This window comes from Myotis daubentonii, chromosome 7, assembly GCF_963259705.1.
Source record: "Myotis daubentonii chromosome 7, mMyoDau2.1, whole genome shotgun sequence".
NCBI classification, from domain to species: Eukaryota; Metazoa; Chordata; class Mammalia; order Chiroptera; family Vespertilionidae; genus Myotis; species Myotis daubentonii.
In genome coordinates, this window is record NC_081846.1 from 28,746,603 (window position 1) to 28,774,455 (window position 27,853).

The following is a 27,853-nucleotide window of genomic DNA, read 5'->3' on the forward strand; positions in this document are numbered from 1 at the left end:
TTACGCTGCTGTAGGAGCATCTGTGGCCATCGCTGCCAGTGCCTGGGACCCGGATGGGGCCGTGGTGGCTGTCAGATTCCCCAGCTTCATTTTGTAACAGGTTGGTTGCTCAGAGTCTGTATTTCCCAATCTGGTAGGATTGTTCTTCGGGATTTTGAGTGCGAGGAAACACTGTAACGTGCTTTCAGCTGAATGTATGGAGAGAAAAAGCCAGTGAGGTGTGGAAAGGAGCCCATAGCAACTGGATGCCTTCTTAATGCCAAATCTCAAAGATTCAACTGTGTTTCCATGAAAATGAGGATCCCCTATAACGTGTTAGCATCTGGTTTGCTTCTAACATGACCTTAAAAAGAAAAGCTGAAATGAGCAATTGTCAAAAATAGTTCAGAAGAATGTAAACAGACATAACCCTAGATACCCTATATGGAAACTGTAGTAACAACAACAAGGAAGTGACCACTGGTCATGTGTTCTGGATCACTCCCTCTCCATCCCCAGAGGTGCTATATAAGCCCTCACCAGCAGAAGGAGACATCCAACCTCCCTCCTCTCCTGATTATCACTCCTTGCCTCTCCTGACTGCTATCTATTGACAAAATGGGGTGCTGTGGCTGTGGTGGCTGCGGTGGTGGCTGTGGTGGCTGCGGTGGTGGCTGTGGTGGCTGTGGTGGCTGTGGTGGCTGTGGTGGTGGCTGCGGTGGCTGTGGTGGATGCACCACCTGCAGATGCTACCGGGTTGGCTGCTGCTCCAGCTGCTGCCCCTGTTGCCGTGGCTGCTGTGGGGGCTGCTGCAGCGTCCCCGTGGTCTGCTGCTGCCGCCGCTCCTGCGGCTGTGGCTCCTGTGGCTGTGGGAAGGGCTGTTGTCAGCAGAAGTGCTGCCAGTGTAAGTGCTGCTGCCAGAAGCAATGCTGCTGCTAGGCGGCCGGCGGCGCCTCTGTCTCTGGGCAGCAGAGGCGGAGGCCTTCCTCTACTCTGTCCACCTGCCTGACCTGCTATCACCTGCTATTCTGGGACTTAGCTCTTGGCCTGTGACTTTGGTCCTGAATGTGGGTTCCTATCTTTTCTGCTTTCTGTGCTTTTAATTTTCCTACCCAAAAAGTTTCCAGCGAATAGTTAAGAACCAGAACAAAGGCATGAATATGGCCTTGTTTCTAATGAAAAGGTGACATCACTGAGCTTAATCCAATAGGGTCTCCATTCCCAATATTCTTTACCTGTACCTGATTATTTTCTCACATTTATATGTTTTTATCTCTGCCCCCTTTCCCACTTGTATTCATATTTGTCAACAGCTGTTTTTAAATTTCCAAATAAATTAAAATAATCATTTAAAGTTTCCCCTTGCCTTTATTTTTGTTTGACCATATCCCCCCTCTGGGAAAATCTTAATCTCCCTTAAAGGCCTTGGTGTTGGGTAAGAATAGTGAGCAAGGTCCATGTGGATACTTCTCCTGTCCCTGCACCCCAGTTATCCACACCAACAGAACACCTAAAGTATGACTTTTATCTACAGTTTGGATTCATTTTGAGGCAAGAGTTCCATTTACAGATAGACAAATTCTCCTAATTTATTAAGAATCTTAGAAGGGCCCTAGCCAGTCTGACTAGAGGATAGAGCGTCGGCCTGTGAAGTGAAGGGTCTAGGGTTTGATTCCGTTCAAGGGCACATGTCTAGGTTGTGGGCAGAATCCCTTAGAGTAGAGGGTGGGCAGGAGGCAGCCAATTAATGATTTCCCCCCTCATCATTGATATTTCTACCTCTCTCTCCTCCCTTCTTCTCTGAAATCAATAAAAATATATTTTTTTAAAAAAAGAATCTATAGGAAGAGGGTGGGGGGTGGGGGCGTGGGAGGAGATTAACCAAAGACCTTATATGCATATATGCATTACCTACGGGCATAAACAGTAGTGTGGTGAAGGCCTGGGTCAGGGCAGGAACCGGATGGAGAGGGACAATGGGGGGAACAAAGGGGACATCTATAATACTCTCAACAATAAAGATCAAAAAGAAATAAATAAAAGACAACCCTAAAAAAAATCCTGTTTTATTCACAAAGAACCCATTTAAACACATTTTCAGAAATACGCCTACTACCAAGATAAGGATGGCTACACTGATTTTTTAATTCCATCCACTGGGGCCGTTACCTCTTTGCTTAGAGGGCAGAGTTCCACCTCTGCATGCGTGCAGCCTTTTATTTTTCCCTCTAAATCAGTGGTACTCAACCTTGGCTGCACATTAGAATCACCTGGGAATATTTCTAAAATCCTGATTTCTGGGCCTCATCCTCTGGAAATTCTTTGTTACTGATGTTGTGGCCCCATCCCATAACAAAGAAACAGAGTTTCTGGAGGATGAGGCCGAGAAATCAGGATTTTAAAAATATTCCCAGGTGATTCTAATATGCAGCCAAGGTTGAGAACCACTGCTCTAAATCCAGCCAGCAGTGCCCATTAGAGCTTCGGTGTTGCTAGTTTAGCTTTTTCATCAGCCTGTGCTAAACGAGTGATCAGCAATGGACATGGACTTTACCAGCCTCAGGCTTCACTGGTTCTTTCCAAGTGAATTGCTGTTTGCTTTTTTGTCTGAATTAATATAAGCTTGAGTGGGATATTGTTAAGGCTTAGGATTTCCCTCAGATTCATTTCAGATCTTACTCAATAACTTAAACCATGTTTTCATTTATTTCTTCCCAAGCCTAGAGGGACCTTGAGCAGTCCTTATCTAATCTGTGCCTTTTTGACAGACTGGGATTGTCCATTCCTGATAGGAAAACCATTAAATAGGAAGATCTATTTCTTTTATACCTAGAAAGGAAACTCAACTTTAGTTAATCCTCAACAACTATCACTCACTTTGAAGATATAAATCGAAATACAATAGTATTTGATAATTGAGACCATGAGTAGTATTTAGGACATAAATATTTTAGAAGGCTCTTTACTTTGTGTTGACATGTTCATATTGAGGAACACCTAGACATGAACGCAGGCCTTTGGGCGAAGTGGGCTGTGCTCAGATCATTAGGATCCAAGGCTGAAAGCGACACCTGCCATGGGTGTTTCCATCAGAGGTGGGAAGGTAGCTCTTGCAAACATTCAGAATGACGTCATGGCAGTGAATATGTGGCTCCTTGTTCCCCGTAGACTTTCCGGTGTGTGTTCTCTCCATCACCTCTGGTTCATTTTGGACTAGAGGCAGAGAGTGGTAGAGGAGCTGTCACTGCAAAGTGAAGGCCAGCCATCCCTGTCTTTGCAGGAAGTTTCCGCATACCTTCATCACAGGAGCCAGTTTTCAGAGGGACTAATTCCTGAAAAGGCAACATGGTCCCAATTAAAAATATATTTCTGTAGTTTAACTGACCTCAGCAAATCTTTTTCTTTTTCAATCTGATAATGTCCTCGCTTAGTTTTCAAATCCTTAGAGGTCCCGCCTATAAATTTCCCACAGTAAGGGATATGGACCAGGTTTTGGCCAATTACTAGGATAACCTAAAGGAAGACCCAAAATGAAATCAGATTACAGAGAGGAAGCTACAACCATTCAGGAACTGACAGATGTAGGATGTGTGCATATGGGTGTTCTTCTCATATTCTTCAGTCCCCATCACCCTACCCTCACCCCTGATGGATATTTCCTGTCTGATTCCCTTGTGAATTTGATGGTAGCTTCATGTGGTGGGAACTGAGTGGACTATGCTCTGGTGGAGGAAGAGAGAGCTGAATGTGTTAGGGAAAGCCAGAAACCACACTGTATCCATGTGCCACCTCGTGCATGTGGCACATTTCTTTCATTTAAACATCAAGGATGATTCATCACATGGGTTTGCTTTGGCCACAGCATCCCTTTAAGCCCTCAGCTCAGCACACACTCAAACATGTGTATCATTGACACCCATCACGCATGACCAAAAGAGTGTGTTAGTTTGCCAAGGCTGTCATAAGAAAGTAACTCAGACTGGGTGGCTTGAAAAATAGGATATTACTTTCTCACAGTTCTAGAGACTGAAAGTCTAAGGTCAAGGTGTTGGTCATTTTGGTTTCTTCTGCAGCCTCTCTCCTTGGTGTGTAGAAGGCCGTCTTCTCTCTGTACATGTCTGTGTCCTAATTTACTCTTCTTATAAGAACACCAGACCCAGAGATCAACCAAAGGACCTGTATGCATGCATATGAGCCTAACAAATGGACACAGACACCAGGAGGGTGAGGTCATGGGGGGGGGGGGGTGCGAGGACAGTAGGGGAATAAGGACACATATGTAATACTTTAATCAATAAAGAAAAAAAAACATTAGGGCCCACCTTAATGACCTCCTTTTAACTTAATTATCTCTTTACTGCAGCCGGCGTGGGTCAGTGGTTGAGCGTTGACCTATGACTCAGGAGGTCATGGTTAAATTCCCAGTTCAGGGCACATGCCTGGGGTGTGGCTCTATCTTTGGTGTGGGATGTGCAGGAGGAAGCTGATCAATGATTCTCTCTCATCATTGATGTTTCTATAACTCCCTCTGCCTTTGTCTCTGAAATCAATAGAAATATTTTTTTTTAAAAAAAAAAGATTCTACCGCCAAGTATAGTCACATTCTCAGTTTATGAGAGATGAGACTTCAACATATGGATTTTATAACAAAAGAGTAACAAAACATAGAGATGCCATATACTTTGTCCTTCATTTATGTACTATTGCTAGTGACCTATGCTCAATATAATATGCCCTTTGGTATTTTTCTCCTGTAGCCATTATGGATTTATACTTATCTTCTTTCCATATCAAGCTGTCACCTATTTCACTGTAGGAATTCTGTCTTGCTGGCCCCCAAATGACCCAACATGAGGCTTGGCAAATAAATGTTCAGCAAGTGTCACTGGTTCACCGTGATCCCTGGGTCCTTTTCTCATAAATCAGTGTAAACACCGAGTATGACCCCTCAGCAAATCCTGACCACTCCATGCCTTCTAATTACAGTGACTGGAAACAAACTCAGGTTCACGTGAGTGGGGCAGGGGCAGCAAGGGCCTCCGAAGCTTTACATCTTCTTTGCCAGGAGGGGCTGCATGTCCCAGAACTGTGCCAATAAAGCTGACTTTGTGGGAAAACTGTGTCAGAATCCTCAGTGAGGAAAAGCTGGGTAAGGTAGATGGATGAGGGCATCCTTCCTGAGCCCATTCTCCTGGCTGAGGAACAGCCACATGAGAAGATGTGGTCCTAAGGGTAGGGAGGGAGGATGAGTCAGAGGGTGGGAACCCTGAGTTAAACCCAAGAGACTGAGAGAAATGAAGGGCTTCTGGGTGGCCAGAGGGAACTGAAGCTCCAGATGTTGGAAGGTGGTAAAAAAATAGAAACAGAGCCAGGTGTGTACCCAAACTACCTTGTCAACTTAGAATTTGAGGGGGCTCATCTCATAACCCCCTCCTCGAACTCTATCTTCTGAATTCCACAGGGAATGACCCCTTTGGGAGCTTTATCTGACATGGTCATTCATGTTTTCTTTGCTTATTTCATTCTATTTGGTCAGTTCTACCTGTTTAAGCATCCATCGTTGTCAGGTTCAGCTTGGGATGGCAGGGAAACAGCCCGCTGTGGGGTTGGGGTAAGAATGTCCTTCTCCGGGGAGACACTCCCAAGGGGCTTGGCTGCCTTTGACCTCATCCCACTTCCTGACCCAACAGGCAGCCCCCTGACCTTTTTCTCTCTCATTTTGCTCTAAACCAACCATGATGGATCAATAATCTAGAGTCTACAGACAAAAGGGCCAAGGGTCATGACAGGAAATTAACAGAAGGGGCGTCTGGAGACACGTTTTATTGTGTATGTTGCTCCTTCAGAAAAGGCGTGATATGGAAGTGGCTCATAATATGATTATTTTGAATCTAATGCTCATCTTCTCATGGTACAGCTGAGAGCTGGTTTTGTAGTTTGACGTGGCTGGTAGATGTCTATGATGCCTGCCTTGGCTGGAGCCCACTTCGTCATTGGGTTCCAGGACACCTGAGTTGGAGGATATGGGTGCTTAGTGATGGGTGATGGCTGAATGGAAAGGACACATGAGCTGTAGTGCTAATGGTCAAAGAAATGTGATGGAACACAGGCCTCCGTTTATGCTGTGTTTAGGAGTAATTCAGAGCTATGAGGCATGTCAATCAAAATCAACACGCAGTAGAAGAGGACTCTGGAAGCAGACAAAAGTGACCATCACAAACGATGATCCTCCAATGTGGCAAGTTCCTCAGTGCCCCTATGACCCTGAAGGGTCTGTGCACACAGTCACACACTCAGACTTCGGTTGCTAAGGCTCTGTCTAGGGAGAGGTTTGGGGAGAGCTTAATTTATGACATTAAGGTTGAGGATTTGCCTCTAAATCCTTTGATTCTTGATAAACCTTCGACAGATTAGTCATTCATAAGCCATCTACATCTATTCCAAAGAATTTATCTAGTTTTTGATTCATTGATAGCTTTACACATATAATGTCTGCTTCATCTGATGGGATCTAAACATATTTCCCCCCGTGGGTGGGCAGTGTTAGCACTGGAAAGAGAAGAAGAAATGGCTCTTTGAGGCTGATTTAATATAATTTATTAAGATAACAGTTGTTTTGCCTACACAGAGATGACAATGCAGTGGTAAGAACAGGAGGTAAATAAAGAAGCATTTCAAGAAGGTAGAACATTAACTATCTTGACTCTGTTTTGGAGAGGACATGATTGCAATGGTGACAGAGAAGACTGTACAATTATTAATTTGAATGGTGGTTATTAAACGTTGGCATGATCACAGAAACTACAGAAATGTGAGGTTCCTGTGTTTGGTCATAAGGTTTAGGTCAAGGTTGTGAGTTGCAGGTCAGAGAAGAACATGCAGGAAGGAAGGAGGAAGCCTTACCTGTAGCACCTGTCCAGAGGCCGCCTGGCCCACCTAGCAGCAGCATTGCTTCTTGCAGCAACATTTCTGGCAGCAGCACTTACACTGGCAGCACTTCTGCTGACAACAGCCCTTCCCACAACCACAGCCACAGCCACAGGAGCCACAGCCACAGGAGGCACAGCCACAGGAGCGGTGGCAGCAGCAGACCACGGGGACACTGCAGCAACCGCCGCAGCAGCCTCTGCAGCAGGGGCAGCAGCTGGAGCAGCAGCCAACCCGGTAGCATCTGCAAGTGGTGCAGCCACCACCGCAACCTCCACAGCCTCCACAGCCACTACCGCAGCCACCACAGCCACCACAGCCACCACAGCCACCGCAGCCACCACCACAGCCACCACAGCCACAGCACCCCATGGTGTCAGTAGAGAGGATTCAGGGGAGGTGAGGAGTGATAGTCAGGAGGAGGGGGAGGTCTGATGCCCTTCTGCTGGGGGAGCCCTTATATAGCACCTCTGGGAGTGGGAGAGGGAGGACACATGACCACTTCCTTGTTGCTATTTGGCTCCATTTACATGGAAGAATCCTTCACCTCTTATTTACTTCCCTTGTAGATATCTTCACACACTTTCAGTTTTGTTCATTTTTAAAATATTATGTTATAATGTGAGTAAAAGAAGGCCTAAGAGTTCCAGGGAAGCATTCTGTCAGCAGGAATGGGCAGACTTCTCTGTGCATCCATGATTCTCAGGGGATAAGCATTGTGCCTGTGCCCTGTGGGCGGGGCTTACATCCTCAGGCAGCCTCTGGCCAGGTGATCTGTGGGCTCTGAGGAGGGAGAGGGGGCACAGGGAAGGTTAAGGCACAGTCCTAGACCTCAAAGAGTTTGCAATAGAAAGCAACATTGGGAGCTGGGGATGTGAAAACGGAAACAGATTCAAAGGCCACAGCCAAGGCCAGATGCCGTTACTGGATTTGCTGACCAGTGGAAATGTCTACTTTTACCTCTTCATTTGGAGCATACCATTGTGACTGGTCTTCTCACACCTGGGCTGGAATGGTTGTTTTAAAACCAGAACGAAATCCTCTCACGCATCTGCATTTCCATGATGTAATTGTTGGTGTGTTTTGCTTTGGATGGGAAGGACTTCTTGTCCTTGATGATATGATATCAATGGATGTCTGAGAGCAACAGCCCTGTGCTAAGTAGCATGACCTCGGCGACTTTGGAGCAGGTGGGTCCCTTGGGGAGTGCAGGTGCAGAGACCAGAGAAATAGGAGGCCTGACAGGGGAGAGGGGTGTGCACCTGTATGCAGGAGTGTGTCCAGATGGAATTTAGGGATGGGGACTAATACCAAGGCTGAAAAGAATACAAGGCAAGAAAATGAGAGTGAGAGTGGACTCTTCGTCGCTTACGCTGCTGTAGGAGCATCTGTGGCCATCGCTGCCGGTGCCTGAGACCCGGATGGGGCCGTGGTGGCTGTCAGATTCCCCAGCTTCACTTTTTAACAGGTTGGTTGCTCAGGTTCTATTTTTCCCAATCTGGTAGGATTGTTTTTTGGGACTTTGAGTGCGAGGAAACACTGTAACGTGCTTTCAACCGAATGTATGGAGAAAAAACCAGTGAGGTGTGGAAAGGAGCCCATAGCAACTGGATGCCTTCTTAATGCCAAATCTCAAAGATTCAACTGTGTTTCCATGAAAATGAGGATCCCCTATAACGTGTTAGCATCTGGTTTGCTTCTAACATGACCTTAAAAAGAAAAGCTGAAATGAGCAATTGTCAAAAATAGTTCAGAAGAATGTAAACAGACATAACCCTAGATACCCTATATGGAAACTGTAGTAACAACAACAAGGAAGTGACCACTGGTCATGTGTTCTGGATCACTCCCTCTCCACCCCCAGAGGTGCTATATAAGCGCTCACCAGCAGAAGGAGACATCCAACCTCCCTCCTCTCCTGAGTTTCACTCCTCACCTCTCCTGAGTCCTCTCTACTAACAACATGGGGTGCTGTGGCTGTGGTGGCTGCGGTGGCTGTGGTGGTGGCTGTGGTGGCTGTGGCGGCTGTGGTGGCCGCTGTGGCGGCGGCTGTGGTGGCTGCACCACCTGCAGATGCTACCGGGTCGGCTGCTGCTCCAGCTGCTGCCCCTGCTGCCGTGGCTGCTGTGGGGGCTGCTGCAGCATCCCCGTGGTCTGCTGCCGCCGCCGCTCATGTGGCTGTGGCTCCTGTGGCTGTGGCTCCTGTGGCTGTGGCGGCTGTGGCTGTGGGAAGGGCTGTTGTCAGCAGAAGTGCTGCCAGTGTAAGTGCTGCTGCCAGAGGCAATGCTGCTGCTAGGCGGCCCGTCTGCAGGTGCGGGTGGTCCCCAATCTGTTTGTAAGACTGCCCTCCTGTCTATCCTCTTGCTCTTCTCCTTCCCTATGGTCCTGGGCTCCATTCCTGTCTTTCTTTGAAGTTTTTCCATCTGAAAAGTTTTCAAACTATTAAGCACCATCTCATGCAAATGGTGTAAGTGCATCCTGGTACCTGAGTTACTGTGCCAATCGTTCAACTCAGCCAAATGAAATCATGATTCCTAATGTTTGTTTTGATGGCTGTGCTCACTGCCTGTCAGCTCTGTTTTTGTTCTATGCTTCCCTGTTCCCATGCATCATTTTCCCCTTTGTGTGTGGATATGTGTTCTTAGTGATCACATGTTAGCCAAATTTCCTAATAAAATGAAAACTACATGCTCATAAAAACGTATTCCTTATTTGCCTTCATTGGGTTTGAACATCCAAAATCCTGGTCTAAAACTTGAGAACTTATCTTTGAACAAAGCCTTTAAAACATTTGCTCTAGTGTCATCACAATCAAAGGTCCTGTAAGAAGCTCTGGCCAGGTCTCTGGTGACCACGGTGTCCCCTCAGTGAAACATCCCTCTGCCTCAAAGACTCCTCCCCCCTCACACCCCATGTGTAGTCTCCCCAGGAGAGACGGCGTGTTTTATTGATGTAACATGACATGTCCCTCAGCTGCTGGCCCATAAGCCGAGCACAGGCATTCCCAGTAAGACCCAAATATAGAGTTTGACTGTGGGACCACCATTTGGGCTTTTGATGGGTTTATTTTACTGATATGTTCAATCTTTTTCTTCCCATTTTTCATTTCTTGTGTATGAAGTTTTCTTTTTTCAACTTTGTTGTACACTGCAACATTCAATAAAATACATGGGGGGCATGTTAAATGCAATCACATGCCATTTAACACAGGAATACGTTCCGAGAAATGCGTCATTCAGCGATTTTGCTGTTGTATGAACATCATCGTGCACTCACACAAACCTAGATGGTAGAGCCTACTACACGCCGAGGCTATGTGGTATGGCTTGTTACTCCTGGCTACAAACCTGTACAGCATGTTACTGTACAAAAAAACATAAGACGAAATCAAGCCCAAAAGCAAATGATGGAATTGGTAAACTGGAGGTATATGAGACCGCTTCCGGAGTAACAAGACATACTGTTTATAGCAACCTTGGTTTTTTGTTTTTTTGTTTTTTTTAATATATTTTTTATTGATTTTTTACAGAGAGGAAGGGAGAGAGATAGAGAGTTAGAAACATCGATGAGAGAGAAACATCAATTAGCCGCCTCCTGCACATCTCTCACTGGGGATGTGCCCGCAACCAAGGTACATGCCCTTGATCGGAATTGAACCCGGGACCTTTCAACGCTCTATCCACTGAGCCAATCCGGTTTCGGCTGTTTTTTTTTTTTTTTTTTTTTAATAAGTAAAAAAGTTCACTCTAAAATAACAACAAAAGTATTAGATGCATAGAAGTTTAGAATATATATTCTTAATATATATTCTTAATCATTTTAATCTACATCAACAGGTATTTTTTAAAATATATTTTTATTGATTTCAAAAAAGGAAGGGAGAGGGAGAGATGAAAGAGAATCATTGATCTGCTGCCTCCTGTACTCCCCACACTAGGGATCAAGGCCCCAACCTAGGCATGTGCCTTGACCTGGAATCCAACTGTGAACTTCTGGTTCATAGGTTGATGCTCAACCACTGAGCCATGCTGGGCAGGCAAGATCAACAGGTTTTAATTATATTTTATCTTTTTTAGAAAGCTCTGTATGCGAAGGAACCGCTGAGCTAAAGCCAGCCCAATTTTATCTTTTTAAAAAAATTAACTGTATTAACTTTTAAAAATTTGTGTTTGCATGGAGTGAATTTTCCATCTCCCTTCCCCAAGCTTTAGATGTTTTTATATTTTATTTGTATTTTCTATAACTACAGTATAGTTATGAACTTTTTAAAATCCAACTCAACCATATTTTTTGTAATTTTTAGTTTTTTGCTGGGTAGATTAGCTTAGCTTAGAATTGCTTGATTGTTAATAATTCAAATGCCCATATATTCATCACCAGGTTTCATCAATTACCAAGTCAGAGCTAGTTTCATTTCATCAATACCCCAAATACTTTCCCCTTCCCCCAAAATGATTGATTTAAATCCTTTATGATATAATTTGATAAAAATGTCACTTGTGTCTTTAAAAATAAGGGCTCAAAAAAGCATAAGCAGAAACTACTATCACACCTAAAATGTTAATAATTTTCTACTGTCTAGGCAATGTTCAAATTTCCCGAATTGTCTCACGCTTTTAGTGTCTTGATATGAATCAGAATTCAAATAAAATTCACACTTTGTGATTGGTTGAGAAATCTCCTAAGACACTCAATCTCTTTTCTCTTCAAATTTCATTTGTTGAAAAAAACTAGTTTCCCACTTTTTTGTGATATCCCTGGGTGCCATTTAATAAATTCTTCTGTCTCCTCTATTTCCTGTAAATTATTCAATCTAGAAGTTCATATATTATTTTAGTGATAACTGACACACTTGTACATATTTTCTTGCCATTATAGTTCCCCCTATGGTTCATGTTCTTTAATTCCCCCTTTCTTCCTTTAATTCTTTTTTGTGTTAATATTTTTCTACATAATACGTTCTATTCCTCTTTTCTGTATAGCAATTGTAAAATCTGTTTCCAATATTTTAGGGAGTTAGACTTGAAACATTAACTCTTAAATAAACAAAGCAATGGTGTTTGAGGGTGGTGGGGGGTGTTGTCTGCCCCAGGAAAGGCAGTAAGGGGGAGAACTGTCGTAGAGAATTTGAAAACACTAATAAAACTGATTAAAAGCCTGCCTTCATTTTATTACTCCCATGACCCAGCAGTTCTCAGCTATGATGGTGATAAAATCTGCCGCTCTACCCGATGGACTGCCAACATACTCCCTGCTTGGTGACCAGTCAGTAATTTTTATCCTCCTCCAGAGCAGTATAAACATCTTTAGTTTTGAACATTCTTCTACCGACTCACACTCTTGTCCAGTATTTTCGTCACCTGTTTAAAAACGCCTCAAGATAAATATAAGTATAGATGCTCTTCGAATTATGATGGGGTTATGTCCTAGTAAGCCACTGACCATCAACACCACTTTAAACTAAATTATCACCACTCTTTAAAAATTTAGCCTGTAAAAATTGGGCCCCAGATTTATGTGAGTGCTGGCTTATAAAGACAAATTCCTCTGTCACTGCCCCGATTAGTTTTCTCTGTGAGCCCCCCCCCCGCCCCCCGTAATTTCGTATTGTGTTCTGTTGCACTCATGGAGGATGCAGCCCCCTGGGTTGCCACTGAAGCCAACATTCCAGGTCACTGGGAGAGAGCACATGACAGATTCAGTGCTTCCTTGTCTATCTGGTCTCCTGTTAAAATTATCTTTTAACCAATTCAACCACTCATTAGAAAAGTTAAATTTATATCCAGAAATTTTGAATGGTTTGTAATGTGAGGATTTTTTTTGATACCTAGCCTATTGTTGCTTTAATGGAAGTAAGTCTTTCTTAATTTAATATTTTTAAAAATACTTGTTGAAATTTCAAGCAACCCAGAAACCCCCCTTCTCCTTCTTCAAGCTCAGTCCCCCAATCCCATCACCCTGATTGATTCCAATGAGGGGGGCAGCATTGAGGCCATCTCCATTAGAACAGAAAAGTAAGAAAACAGGATGACGCTTGGATGATCACCTCCCAAACTAGTTCAAAATCGATGTTAGTGGTTATTTTGTTTGCTAGTGAAAAGCTGGCCTTCACCTTCAGCTATTTGTTAAGACACCAAAGTAGACTATGAAATAGTGATACCTAAGACCACACATGTCACATGTTTGAGTTAATGAGTGGGAAGTAAAAACACTCAACGGAGCTATCTGGACTGGATAATATCACATACTTTAAACACAGGGGGAAATTTTCAATTTTGACATATATGAGGCTGCCCCAAATCTGAACGAATCCCCATTTCATGCCCTTAAAATAAAAGCATCACTATTCTACTTTTGTGAGGTAATCTTTCTTTAGAGTGCCCCTTCCCTTACTAAGCCCTCTGGGGTTACAACTAATATCCATTTTCATGATTCTGACTTTATGTAATTTAAGGTAGACGAAAGTACCAGTTATCCTACTGAGATAATCTAATGGGTGTGCAATCAGGGCCCATCTGGCGGGTCCCGGCGGGCTGAGTGCAATGGCTTCCTGCCAAGAGAGCTCCAGTGTCACTTTGCATTTCCCAGTGAGGACGGGAAAGATGGCAGCACAGCAGCTGAGGTTTTCATGACCTTGAGGGGCCACTTGGCAGCACAGGCTTCTCCCTGTCCTGTTTCATGTCTATACTTCCCACTCGTAATGGTGACGAGGTTCAGGACACACTACCTCCAAATGTGGCACCTCGGCATACTGAATGTTTCTAACGGGAGGAACTTGAGATGTAGCAGGTGCAGAAAAGAGTGTCTAACCTTCCCCTGGAGCAGGTCATACCTGGAGGAAAGGAACAGTCTTAACTCTGAAGATGAAGGGGCACTGAGAGGGTCTGAATGGATGGGCCATCCTGTTTCCCCAGTTTATTCCTCTTATTTTTTGGTACTATCACATTTTTTCATGACTCTACATTCTTCACCTTAACTAGTATAAAAAGCCCTAGCCGGTTTGGCTCAGTGGACAGTGTCAACTTGTGGACCAAAGAGTCCGGGGTTCCATTCCAGTCAAGGGCAGATACCTCAGTGCAGGCTCCTCCCAGGCCCTGGCCCTGTCTGGGCTCTGGTCAGGGCGTGTGCAGGAGGCAACCATTCGATGTGTTTCTTTCACATCAATATTTCTCTCTATCTTCCCCTTTCTCTTCCACTCTTTCTTAAAAAAATCAAAGAAAAAATATCCTCAGATGAGAATTAAAAAAAAAGAACTAGTATAAAAACCACTCAGGTTTAATTATTTCTTTGGGTCCTCATTTTCTTTTGAAGGCCCCTGTGTTACATATAATATATATTAAATAAATGTGTATGCTTTCCTCTTGTTAATCTCTCTTTTGTTACAGAGACCCAGCTGAGAACCAAAGGGAGTAATTTTTTCCCCCCACAGTATCAAGAATTGCTTTTCATAGGTTAAGCCTCAAGGCCACGCAGGGAGGGAGAGGGTGAAGGCAGTGAGATTCATGAGTGGAAGAGGGGCCTCTTTGTCCACTCTCTAAATCAAGAAGACATTGATGTTTGTCCAAGCAGTTCCCCATACCAAAGGGTATCTCTGCAAATGGAAAGGTGGAACTGGGGCAGGGTGAGGGGGATGGAGAGACATAGTAATGGGCCACCAATTTGTCACTAGTTGTGTGTTTTGAGGTGACATTTGTGGGAAGTTTTTACTTCTTTTACCTAATTAAAAGTGGATTATTTTTGAAAAATTAACCTTTTTGAGAGATGTTGTGTGGTTATTTACGCACTCCGTCCAAAACCCCTTCTTACTTCAGACATAAATCTCATCTAGTTTTTTAAAGATTTTTCCAGAACATTCTATCATCGGTATACCACATCAAGTTCTCATACAGTCAGTAAAGATACTTTATAGTTACCACTCCTTATATAACTAGCTGTATACTTAAAGATTCTTACATTTTCTAGATGAGGTAAAAAGATTATTTAGCTTCTCTTGGGCCCTTTCCCCCTAACCTGCTAACAATCTTTGAAATGTGCTTGAAATCTCTTTTTTAAAAGATCTCCATGGTCCTTTCAAATTGGAAAATCCATAAAGAGCCTAAGTAGTTTTAGATATGCTAAAAAAAAAAAAAGGAAGAATTACATCAGGATGTCTGAATGAAGCCTTCTCTCCCGTGAATCTCTGTGTCATATGAAAATCCTGAGTCATTGTAGTTTTTAAATTCCAATTTTTTAAAGTGACATTTGCCATTATATTAAGGAGCTCATGGGATATCAAAAGTGCATAATCAATGATAAACTTACATTTGTGATTGAGATTAGCAATCAATATATCTCTGCATTCTTGGCTTTTAGAGTTTAATTCAAGCATATTTAATTAGATTACTACCAAAATCAATTTTTAAGAAGGTTGCTTTTCAAAACCAGGTACCTCCAATAACACATTTTGGTCTAGGGAAATATTTTATAGAAATAGGATTTGTCTTCTGTTATGCCTTTGGACTGTATATTTTTTGCTTATCCTACTCTGGCATCTGGGTAAACTTTAAAAAGTTTTAAATAACTTTTCATGAAAGAACTTCAATAAAAATTGTTCTAGCATTAAGGATGTTGGCAGAAATGATAAGAGATGATAGAAATACAAAGAGACATTTTAGAAGAGGGTCTTAACTCTATCTAGATTTCTCTTGGTGGGGAAGGTGAAAGATTTGGAAATCTTGAATAACTGGGAAAACAATGGTAAAGCTTGACCTTTTCTGTCTAATTTAATTCCCCCACCCCCACCCCCACGCTTTTGATGGGTGTGAATATCCAAGAGGTCAAAGTGTATTGATTCCAAGAAAGCAGACATTTAAATCAGGTCATACAAAATAGTTGTACAAAGGAGGAAAGATAGATTAATGGGTTATCTTCATCTCAAGTTCTCTTTTGCCTACTTTAGTTATAAGAATAAATTAATTTCAATTAAGACACAATGAATTTGTGGAAAAATAAAGGAACTATCTAGAGGTGATTAATGTAATAGTCCTTTGAAAACATAAGTGAATCCTAACAGTGTTGACTAGAGTGAATAGATGTTGTTTATTCAATTAGGAAAAGAGAGAAATACACCCATGAATTAAGTACACTGTGGACCAGGAATGGTGTGTTTTACACTAGCATTTAATTTGTGTGAGACCTCATGAAATAGGTATTATATTCTTCATTTTGTTGATGAGAAAACTGAGACAAAAAAAATACTGTATCTCTGAGGCAGGGGTGAGGGATTGGGTAGAAGGTACAGATGAAACAAGATTGGCCATAAAGTAATAATTGTTAAAGTTGGGTGATGGGACATGAGGCTTCATTAGGTAGTCTCTCTATTTTTTAAAAATACATTTGAAATATTCCAAAACTAAAAGTTTTTTAAAAGTCATTAATAAATCTGAAGAGTCAAATCCATATTTTGCTAATTTCAAACTTGCATTCTCTCCATAGTATCACACACTTAATAATTTCTGAAAAACTGGAGAGCAAATTGCAAGCTGGATAATAAATCAGGAATTCAAATTTTATTTCAGAAAATAACAATGGTTTGTTTAATAATCTCCAAAAGGATTGACTTGATCTGACTCTTAGTTTTAATATTTATTAGATAAAGATTCCTTCCTTCTATTGAACAAGTGTGAGATTAAAATAGATTATTTTAATGTTCTGGTGGTATTTCATTTACCTGTGTTTTCTGAAATGACTTCTTTTTATCTTTTTTTGTTTTGTAAGAGAATAGCTCAATATCCTAACTGTTTTGTGTTGAATATTCATAGAAATATGTAAGATTGACTATTTTGTTCATGAGACTAACTAGGTTTCCGGAATTTGTAAATAAAGCTTTCCTATGATTGAACTTTAGCCCCGGCAAGGAAAACCCTTTGGCTGTAGGCAATGAGAACCACTTTAACTGGAATGACATGATGGCTCAGTCTTAGGTAGGTCTTTCATTCTTTCACCTGCTTAATGAAAAGGTTTCTTAATAAATGGGATGTATCCTAACTACATCATATTTATTTTTCTCAATACAAATATTTTTTATTAACAACATTATGTTACATGAAAGAAGCCAGATTCCATTTATATGACTTTTTAAATTCACAAAGCTATAAATGGGATACTCCTTTACTATAGAGCAAGCAGACATAGCAGGATCTTTCATGGAGAAGCTGGGCCAGCAAGGGGAAATGGGCAGTGTCCCGCTGTGGTCTGCTAATTCTCAGGAGAAGCTGATAAGCTGGAGCACATTTCCAGTTTGTGTGTGTGTGTGTGTGTGTGTGTGTGTGTGTGTGTGCACACTTGCTCAGGGTTAGGGGGCAAGCTGGGTATAGTGACCTGTAGAAAAGAGAGAAGAGCCAAGCGAGGCAAAAAAAATGCACAAGCACAGGGCAGAGGTAGAGGAAGGGTATTTGAGCTGTGTGTGTGTGTGTGTGTGTGTGTGTGTGTGTGTGTGCGCCACCTTTTGTGCTGGCAACTATAGTCTCCACCCCAGTGCCCCCGCATTGGGTGCAAGCAATACATTTGGAATCCGGGAGCCACAAGAAACAATGATAGTGTGAATGGCACAAGCAGGGGAGCAAAAAGCAAACTTAGATACCTAGAATGTTCCAGCAGGAAGGGATAGACAGGTGACCTGTCTCCATGCCAGCTTTGAACCATGGGGAACCTGAGATCCAGGCAGCATGAACCTGAGTCACAGCCAGAGATGGGATTTGAATTCAGGGCCTCCAACTCCCAGGTCACATGCTATCTGGGGGTCGGAATTTACAAGGCCCACAGTCCAGTTACCAATAACCATAGGGGTCATTGGGTGCCACTGTCTTACAGGAGGAAGCCAGGGCCTCAGGGAGAAGAGTGGTCCACAAATATTCCTGTCAGTGTGCCTCAGGAGAAGGACCATTTTTCTGCCTCTGGCGTTCCAACAGCCATGTCTGCACCAGTGCTCAAGGCTGTGGGCCCGCCCCATTTTGGGAATATGCAGAGCACTCTTTGTTTTTTTAATCCTCACCCAAGGATATTTTCCCATTGATTTTTAGAGAGAGTGGAAGGGAGGGGAAGAGACAGAAAGAGAGTAACATCGATGTGAAAGAGACATATTGATTTGTTGCTTCTGGCAAGCACCCTGACCAGGGCCAAGGATCAAGCCTGCAACCAAGGTATGTGCCCTTGGCTGGAATTGACCCTGGGACCCTTCAGTCCACCAGCTAATGCTCTATCCACGGAGTCAAACCGGCTAGGGCTATAATGTGCACTCCTTGGATGCACTTATCAGGTGTTCCTATAATGTGCTGTGAACTAGGTAGTTAATTGTCAGGTTTCTTACTACCCTCACCATATTTCTTAATGATGTGGTTTAATTTACGTGAGGCCTTAGGCCAATCCTAGTTCACTTGGTTTTGCCTAAAAATTTGACACTAATTAGGGACCTTGTTATCACAAGGAAACAAAGGACTGTGCTAAAAGAGCTTTTAAAGAACAAACTTGATGAAAATTTTACTTTTCCTACACATGCCCTACATAACGGGTACATTATCTAAAGAGAAGAGGACTTTTCTCTTTTCCCCAGAAGCAAGTTCATATAGAGGAAGCGACTTTAAGGTGAATCAAATCCTAGAACAGGTTTCTTGGAGTCAAATTGGAATTTTCAGGAAGCACATGAGAATAATACTCGCTCAACAATGGACCTGAAATGTTGAATAAATATGTGGGTGTGGAACACCCCAACTTCAAAAATAGTAATCTTCAAAGTCTTATTTGATGTAGAAGCTGCATTATGTCAGGAAAATCCAAGTGAATTGTTGGGCTCACTTCAAAGAAGGCTCTGGGCTCCACCCTTCTCACTACGGAGCATTAACTCTTGCATCAGCCCACCTCACCTCCCCTTTCGTACCTCACTACCTTTGCAAAGTGTTTCAAATGTCAAAAATATGTTCTGGAGAAAAGGAAGAGTGCATGGACAAGTACCTAAAACTCCCCAACTATTGTAGCTTCTCAGCAGGGAGGGAAGTTTTGCCAAGGCAGAAAGCCAGGGGTTGCTGAAGGGTGAATCCAGACCTCCTCAAGGTCACTCAGTCTCCCTGCCTTTTTCCTATTGGAAAAATGCAATATCAGAATCCAGCTATAGGTAAATAAGGATGAAGCAGACACTTACCAGCCAACTCAGGGAAAAGCACTAAATACTCAGGGACACACGGGTCCCCTTCCCTGCCCCTCCCACCTTGTCACACCTTGCCTGTCCCCTTTCCATGATACTACTCTTTGTTGTCAGCTGCCATTGTCACTAAAACCAAGGCTTACTATGTGTTAAGGGCTTTTAATGGCAATTGAATGAAAATATAATATGCATGAGAGGCCAGAGGAAAAAATTATACAACCTAAAAAAGAACAACTTAGCCCTGGCTGGTTTGGCTCAAAGGATAGAGCGTTGGCCTGCGAACTGAAGGGTCCCAGGTTTGATTCTGGTCAGGGGCATGTGCCCAGGTTGTAGGCTGGATCCCCAGTGGGGGGCTTGCAGCCGATCAATGATTCTCTGTCATCATTGATGTTTCTATCTCTCTCTCCCTCTCCCTTCCTCTCTGAAATCAATAAAAATATATTTTAAAAAAGAAGTATGTGTCAAAAAAAATGAAGTATGTGTCTATCATTTAAAAATAAATAAATAAATAAATTAATTAATTAATTAATTAATTAATAAGAACAACTTAGTTGTGGAGAGGAGATAGGATTGAAGGTTGTAAGACTCCAGTCTGGATTAACTGAGTTATTCTAGCAGATATCTGATTATGGTAGGGAATGGGGAAGCTGGGTGTGGAAAATAGTATTAATTAGTAGGCAACAAGCTTATGCAAGTCCCCACAGCTATGATTAAGAAAAGATGCAAATATTTAAGTTGCCTTGATTGGGAACCCTTGACATAAGAAAGTAACTCCTAGAGTAGTTTTCAAACTTCATGGAACATAGCCTAAGAAAGAAACATATTTCATATGTCAACCAGTACGTGTGTGTGTGTGTGTGTGTGTGTGTGTGTGTAAACAGAATGTTCACAGAACAGAACTTATCTTTACAAGCTGATCTGCTCTCTATTCTGTTCTCCCACAGGACTTGAACATTGCTCAGAACCTGATTAAAACCTTCTGTGGAAGAGCCCACCACAGAAACTAGCATAAAAGACGCGTCGAGGAGTAGCACTCCTTCAAATCTTGGGGCACTGCACAGAAACTCCCAGAGCGACGTTCTCTGGCTCTGGGCCGCTCCACTGGACGTCACTCCGTTTCCCCGAAATGGTGACCAGCTTTTGGCAGCCTGGCTCGCGATCCTTCTGAGCTCCTCTAAGATGCATCTTGTCCTGGTGTCTTTGAAAGAGCTTCTTTGATGGGTTTTGCATGAAAAAAAAAACACACATGCTTTTCTTGGGCATTGATAGAAAAAAGTGAGAAAAGGAAAGCCACAGAGACAGAGGCCAAGGATATGACGCTGAGGTAAAAGTCTGATATTTTGGCCAGTGTCATCAAGAGTTGGGCCATGTAGGCCACCAGCGTGACTCATGCCCCTGCACCTTCTGGTAGTGCTCTGGGCTGACCACGCTGTATATGTAGGCAAAGTAGACCACCTTGGAGGCAGTGACTGTCCCATAGAAGAGCTCCACAACCTGCATGGCTGTCACTCCTTGGCCAAACAAGAGCAGCAGCAGCAGGTAAGAGTATGTCCAAAGTGGAAAGATGTCTTTTATTATCTGTAACATTAAATGGAGGAAGTGTGAGGACACAAGCACATGGAAGTGAAATGCACCATGGGTTTCTGACATGTACATTGTCCAGGAGACATGTATTAATCCTAGGACATGTTGGTTGGCCCAAGCCAAAATGGGTCCAATCGGAAACTTCACATAAATTTCTGACAATAGCATGAAAGCAATGAGAAACTGAAGTTCAAGAAAACAAATTGCGAAGATGACAGATTGGATTCATTCTTCCAGGTGTAAAAAAAGCAATTATTACTCTTACCTGCTTCATACATTATTTTTGTTGTTGTTGTTCTCAGAGCAAGAAGCATTATATTATAAATAATCAGAATATTTCATATTCAAGATACAACCATCATAAACTTTTATGCACTGACTAATAGCATCAAAACACATGAAACAAAACTACCAGGTACACAAGGAGAAATCAAAAGAAATACTACAGTTATAGGAGACCTTAGTACTTCTTTATCAGTCTTCAGCAGATTAAATTGAAAAAATGAATAATAATTCTTACATTTTCCATTGTAATTTGATCTGCAAGAGCTACTGAGGCTGGGAAAAGAGACTATAATGCACATATTCATCTTTCTCACCTAACAGCATTTCCAGGGCAATCTGGGTCTGTTCAGGTACTTTGCCTGTGAGCACTCTTCCTGAAAGTCACTCCTCCTGAATAGTTTACTCTTCCTGAAAGTCAGAGCCATAGTTAAAAAGGATGTTTCAATACTGGTAGAATCTGACCATCTTCACCTTTATTCATCTCAGTAGGTCAATGTGCAGACCATTGAGATGCCATCTGGGTGACCAGGCACATATCAGAGTCACCTAGCGGGTTTGCTAAAATACAGGCATTCAGATTGAATAGGTCTGGATGGTGCCTGAGAATTTACATTTCTAACAAGTTCCCAGGTAATGTTGAAGCCTGATTAGTGGACTTCTGAGAATTAAATCCTATGACCTGGCCAAAAGTTAAAAACAGCCTTACTATCTATATATATCTATATATATAAAAGCCTAAATGACTGTTGCTATGAAGTGCACTGACCACAAGGGGCAGACACTCAATGCAGGAGCTGCCTCCTGCTAGTCAATGCGCTCCCACAGCCAACCTCCCACAGTCCCTCCCCCTGGTTGGCCCCAATCTGCCCCAATTGAGGCCTGCCAGTCAACCTCCCACAGTCCCTTCCCTCCCCCACATCGGGAATGGGCAAGATGCCCCGATCACCGGCCAGGCCGAAGGACTGCACCCATGCAAGAATTTGTACACAAGGCTTATAGCTTATAAATAAAGAGGGAAAATCTTCAGGGAATTTTCCACAGGCTTTTTCAGTAAACTTTTCCTCTCCAATTTTTTACTATTCTCTATGATTTGTACTCATAACTAGAGATGACTTTATTTTAGGTTACTGATAATAAGCAACAAAGTCCTAGACCAGTGATGGCGAACCTATGACACGCAAACTCATTTTTTTGGTTGATTTTTCTTTGTTAAATGGCATTTAAATATATAAAATAAATATCAAAAATATAAATCTTTGTTTTACTATGGTTGCAAATATCAAAAAATTTCTATAGGTGACATGGCACCAGAGTTAAGTTAGGGTTTTTCAAAATGCTGACACGCCGAGCTCAAAAGGTTCGCCATCACTGTCCTAGACTATGTTTTTATACAAGTCAAAGATCAAAGGAAGGTTGTTTTGCACCCTCCTTATTTTTGTTGTAGCAAAAGTTTCTATTTTCTACATTAAAATTATCACAGCCCATTTGCTCATATTTGAGATTGTAAGAAGTGCTGACATTAGTTCTAACAAGACTGAAATCTACACTGAGGCTTATATTTTTATATGGTCAAGTTAAATAAGGTACAAAAATAGCTCTGAAGGTCTCATTATTGAGAAAAACCCTAAGAAGCAGAGAATTACTATGGGAAAAACTCAGGAATGGCTTGGCAAAGTTCCCCAACAATTCATGGATGGTTCAACTTTTGAAAAAAAAAAAAAAGCCATCCCACAAAATAACAAAAACAATAAGTAAAAAAGACTAGTCATCAATACAACTGACTTCTTTTTATAAAACTTGCATTCTCTTCCCCATGTTCTTTTTGTCCTTCGGTCTTTAAGAGGGGGGAAATTATTGTTACAGCGAAAAGAGATCAACTGAAGGACTTGTATGCATGTATATAAGCATAACCAATGGACACAAGACACTGGGGGTAGGGGAGGCCAGGGGAATGTCAAGGGGTGGGGAGGAAAGGGGACATATGTACTACTCTTTGTAATACTTTAAGCAATAAAACAAAATTTAAAAAAATAATAAAAAAAGTAAAAGATAGCAGACATATATGAGAGCTAAAAAAAAAAAGAAAATACATTATGGGTCAAAACACACAAAACACAGAAACTTGAGTCTTTTCTTTTGGGTTTCTTGATGGAAAAGAATATTACTGATTACTTAAAAGCACTGTAGTAAGGGACGAAGTTTCATCTCAGCTGAAACAGTGGGGGTCACTGGTGAAAATCCTCTTAAGAATTGCTTAGGTAAGTTAGCCACACTCTCATTTAGTCTTTCACATAAAAAAAAAAAAATCAGGAAACGTATCCTAAGGCAGAAATTTTGGGCAGAAGACAAATTTGGTGGGATTTAGAAAGGAAAGAAAGTTTCCAATGGACATAATTGCTAGGTAAAAACCATGCCCTTCGTGAAGAGCTTATTACCATGTAGATGGATTGGAAATTCATGTTAATGATTATTTTAAAATGGTGAATAAAATAGCCTTTGGGAAGAAAAGATTTATATAGCAGATAGACCCCTTGCCTTTTCAAAATATAAAACCCAAAGAGAACATTGATTTAGCATAAGAAGCCTCAATTAATCTGAACTGTCATTCATCTAGGTGATTTGATTTGCTTTTAATACCTATATTTGGAAGTGTTACATAGACATCTAGATAATATCATGTCATAGATGAAATTGAAACACAACACTTAGAAGTATTTTTTAAATTGCTATTTAACCCCCCCATTCTATGTTGCTATTTTTTAAAAATTAAATCTCTATTGTTCAGATTATTACAGTTGTTCCTATTTTTTCCCCCCACAGCTCCCCTCCACCCGGTTCCCACACCACCCTCTACCCTTAACCCCCCCCCCCCGTCCTCATCCATAGGTGTACGATTTTTGTCCAGCTCTTCCCGCACGCCCCACACCCCTTTCCCCCGCAAGAATAGTCAGTCCACTCCCTTTCTATGCCCCTGATTCTATTATATTCACCAGTTTATTCTATTCATCAGATTATTTATTCACTTGATTTTTAGATTCACTTGTTGATAGAAGTGTATTTGTTGTTCATAATTTGTATCTTTACCTTTTTCTTCTTCTTCCTCTTCTTAAAGGATACCTTTCAGCATTTCATATAATACTGGTTTGGTGGTGATGAACTCTAGCTTTTTCTTATCTGTGAAGCTCTTTATCTGACCTTCAATTCTGAATGATAGCTTTGCTGGATAAAGTAATCTTGGTTGTAGGTTCTTGGCATTCATCACTTTGAATATTTCTTGCCACTCCCTTCTGGCCTGCATAGTTTCTGTTGAGAAATAAGCTGACAGTCATATGGGTACTCCCTTGTAGGTAACTGTTTTTCTCTTGCTGCTTTTAAGATTCTCTCTTTGTCTTTTTCTCTTGGCATTTTAATTATGCTGTGTCTTGGTGTGGTCCTCTTTGTATTCCTTTTGTTTGGGGTTCTCTGCGCTTCCTGGACTTGTAAGTCTATTTCTTTCACCAGGTAGGGGAAGTTTTCTGTCATTATTTCTTCAAATAAGTTTTCAGTATATTGCTCTCTCTCTTCTTCTGGCACCCCCATAATTCGGATGTTGGTATGCTTGAAGTTGTCCCCGAGGCTCCTTACACTATATTCATATTTTTGGATTCTTTTTTCTTTTTGTTTTTCTGGTTGGGTGTTTTTTGCTTCTTCATATTTCAAATCTTTGACTTGATTCTTGGGATCCTCTAGTCTGCTATTGGAACTCTGGATAATAGTCTTTATTTCAGTCAGTGTATGCTTAATTTCTAGTTGGTCCTTTTTCATATCCTCGAGGGTCTCACTAGATTTCTTGAGGGTCTCACTAAATTTATCAGTGGTTTCTAGAAAATTCTTGAAAAACCTTATGAGTGTGGTTTTGAACTCTATATTCAGTAGTTTTCTTTCCTCCATTTCTGTCATTTGTGACCTGTTTCTTTGTCTCTGCATTTTTTATGCTTCCTTGTGTTGATAGAGTGGCTTTCTGTGCTAGGTGTCCTATAGGGCCCAGTGGCTCAGCCTCCGCAATTACATCCGCAATTACCTTGTTGCACCCCTTTGTGGGCTTTGTGAACAGTCTTGTTGTAGTTAAGCCTTGCTTGTTGTAGGTATCACTGGGAGGAATTGACCTCCAGGCCAATTGGCTGTGAGAATCAGCTGTGTCTACAGTGGGAAAACTTCTGTGCTGGAGACACCCTTCTGGGGCAAGACTTGCTTCAGTGGGGCTTTGGTGCTCACTGAGTCTGCCCCCTGAGTGTGTCCCTTATGGATCTGAGAAGTTGTAATCTGCATGGTCTCACTCTGACCACTGGGTACACTGGCTCTTGGATCTCTAAGGAGGTGCTAATTTAGCCTCTGCCTGAGGCTACCTGGCAGGATCTATGGAGAGATCTGCAGATTCCTCTTCCTTGTTTGGGGTTTGGAGGTGCCCAGATGAGGCCCAGCTGTGAAGCAATGCAAGCTGCTGTGGGGCCTTGGGCCTTGTTTTGGAAGTTCTGGGTCTCTCTGGTCCATCTGCAGTTTGTTAGGTAATTTTCAGATTGCAAAGGGCCAGGCCTTTCATATGTAAAAGCCTCTGCACACAGCTTGGGTGGGGCGGGGTCTCAGGGAATCAACAGGGTGGAGCAAATAGCTATGGCTGATCCTCAGTCCTACCCTAAGTGGCCCCGCGTCTCAGTGTCCTGGTAATCACTGCAAGCACCTCTGAGAGAAAGCCGCCCTCAAGTTCTGACCGATGCCAGACAGTCCAGTTTCTCCCCATATGAGTCTGGGTCCCCAGAGACTTGTCCGGAACTGGAGTTCAGAGCAGTCGGGAGCTTGAGACTCCCTCCTGATTGAAAAAGACAACCGCATACTCAGTTGCCAGCCCTTTCCATGTGCGCCTCCGTACCTCTGCACTTTACTTCCGCACCTCCTCTGAGTCTCAGTGTGCTTTTCTCTTTCCTTCTAGTTGTAGAATTTCCACTCATCCAGCCTTCCTGTGGTTCTGGATGATGTCAGTTTTGTCTTTTAGTTGTATTTTTTGAAGTGGTTGTGCGAGGCAGCATTTTCCGTTGTTTACCTATGCCGCCATCTTGGTTTCTCTATGTTGTTATTATTGAAAAGTGAAAACTTCTGTTCAGGATGATAATCCTTAAGAATGGCTGACTAAATGAAAAGCAATCAACAGCTCCAGGAGAAATCTCAGACACTCAATCATTGACCATTTCTTCTCTGAAGCTTCCTGACCTTCTCCAGCAACTCCTCTTCCTCCAGCCTTGGCAAGACATCATGGCCTGTCAGTCAAGGATGGGGCTCTGCTGTCAACCAGGACCAAATTCTTTGCTACTTACAAGTGTGTGACCTTTGACAAATGATTGGACTTCTTAGTACCTTAGATTTATCATCTTTAAGATGGGAATGATAATACCTACCTCACCTTGTGAAGATTGCACGCATTAGTATATGTTAGAGCAATGACAATCAGTAAGCATTAGTGATACAATCTCTAGTGCTGAAGGCTTTGAAAGGTACTGACGTGTTGACCTGCACATCTGCTCAGCCTGGGGCAACTTGTGAGCAGGGATTCAACTTTGTCACCCAGAGTCTAGCACAGTATCTGATACAAAGGTCTCCTGGAACTTCTCATTGAAAGTGCAGCCAGCCATTCGAGCAAACAGGCTTTTCTAACTGACCAGAAACATTCAAATAGTAAGACCACGATGCTTTCCAAGTGTTCTGGCTATCTCAAGTTGTTCTCTGGAGTGGGAACCATAAGCCAGGATTTGATTCTCAAGAACATGTAGGCTCCTCTTAGTGCAGATTTGGCATAGGGAAAGGAGGAACTCCTGGTGAGAAGAACATGAGCTTTGTAGTTGAGCAAATTCAAATCTCCACCCTTTCAAGTCATGTGACCCTAGACAAGTTTCCTAGGGTGCCAGGGCCTCCGCTTTCCTCACCTGCCTAGGTGGATTATAATGCCCATCACAAAGTATAATTTGAGGAAATTTCCTGCCATGATGTCTGTCATTACTGCAGGTACTTAATGTGAGTTGGGTTCCTGAGTCCAGCTTCCAGGGCAATGAGTTGGGCAAGCACCATCTTTACTGGTAGAGCCTGCAATGTTACCACTGCTCTGGTTCCTGTTGCAGTGTGAAGTGCTTAAGCTGGGACAATGCGGTTTCCAGTGAGGTTAAGCAACTGAGATTGTTGCTCACACGGATCAGACGCACTGGCAGTTACAGGGAACATTCTTTGGAAAGCTTCCCCTGGAGAGTGATAAATTAAATAAATGCATACTTTATTAAAAAAATCATAATTTCACCCCGTCAGGTCTGTTGCACTTTTTGAAAGTTTTAGAGAGTAGTAATTCTTAGGGGTCTAATAATAAAATGCAAAGTAGAAGAAGACAGTATCTAACAGAGGTTGTATTGGGTGGTAGACACACAGCGCAATGTACAGATCTTGTATCATAGAAAGGTACACTTGAAATCTATATGACCCTATTAATCCATGTCACCCCAATACAGTTAATAAAAATTTAAAACACACACAGAGTTTGTAGCAAGGAAATCTCAGATCCTTCTCTGACTCCATGTCGCAGGCATTGGTGAGGATGAAATATCACATATCACTTCCCAGACCACTTTCATTCCAGAGACCATAGCTTCAGGATTTTATGTAGGATATAACTTTTGCTTCCACGCCCAATGTTGGTGGCCAGTTTGTGAAAGTAGAATGTTGAACAGAAAATGGCTGGATTGGTTGGTTTGACTAGATTTGGAATCCATTACCAGCACAAAGAAAAGACTCACTTAAGAAACAGCTGCAACCAATCTTCTTGAATATGTTTCTGCTACTCCAGTTAGGCTCTAAGGTTGCCCCCTGCTGGTATCTTTATTTATT

At 42.3% G+C, this 27,853-nt stretch overlaps 1 pseudogene; it reads right to left on the reverse strand.

Annotated features, from left to right (window-relative positions):
* LOC132238818 (thiamine transporter 2-like) lies at positions 1-22,644 on the reverse strand (annotated as a pseudogene).
* Positions 22,645-27,853: the final 5,209 nt, after the last annotated feature.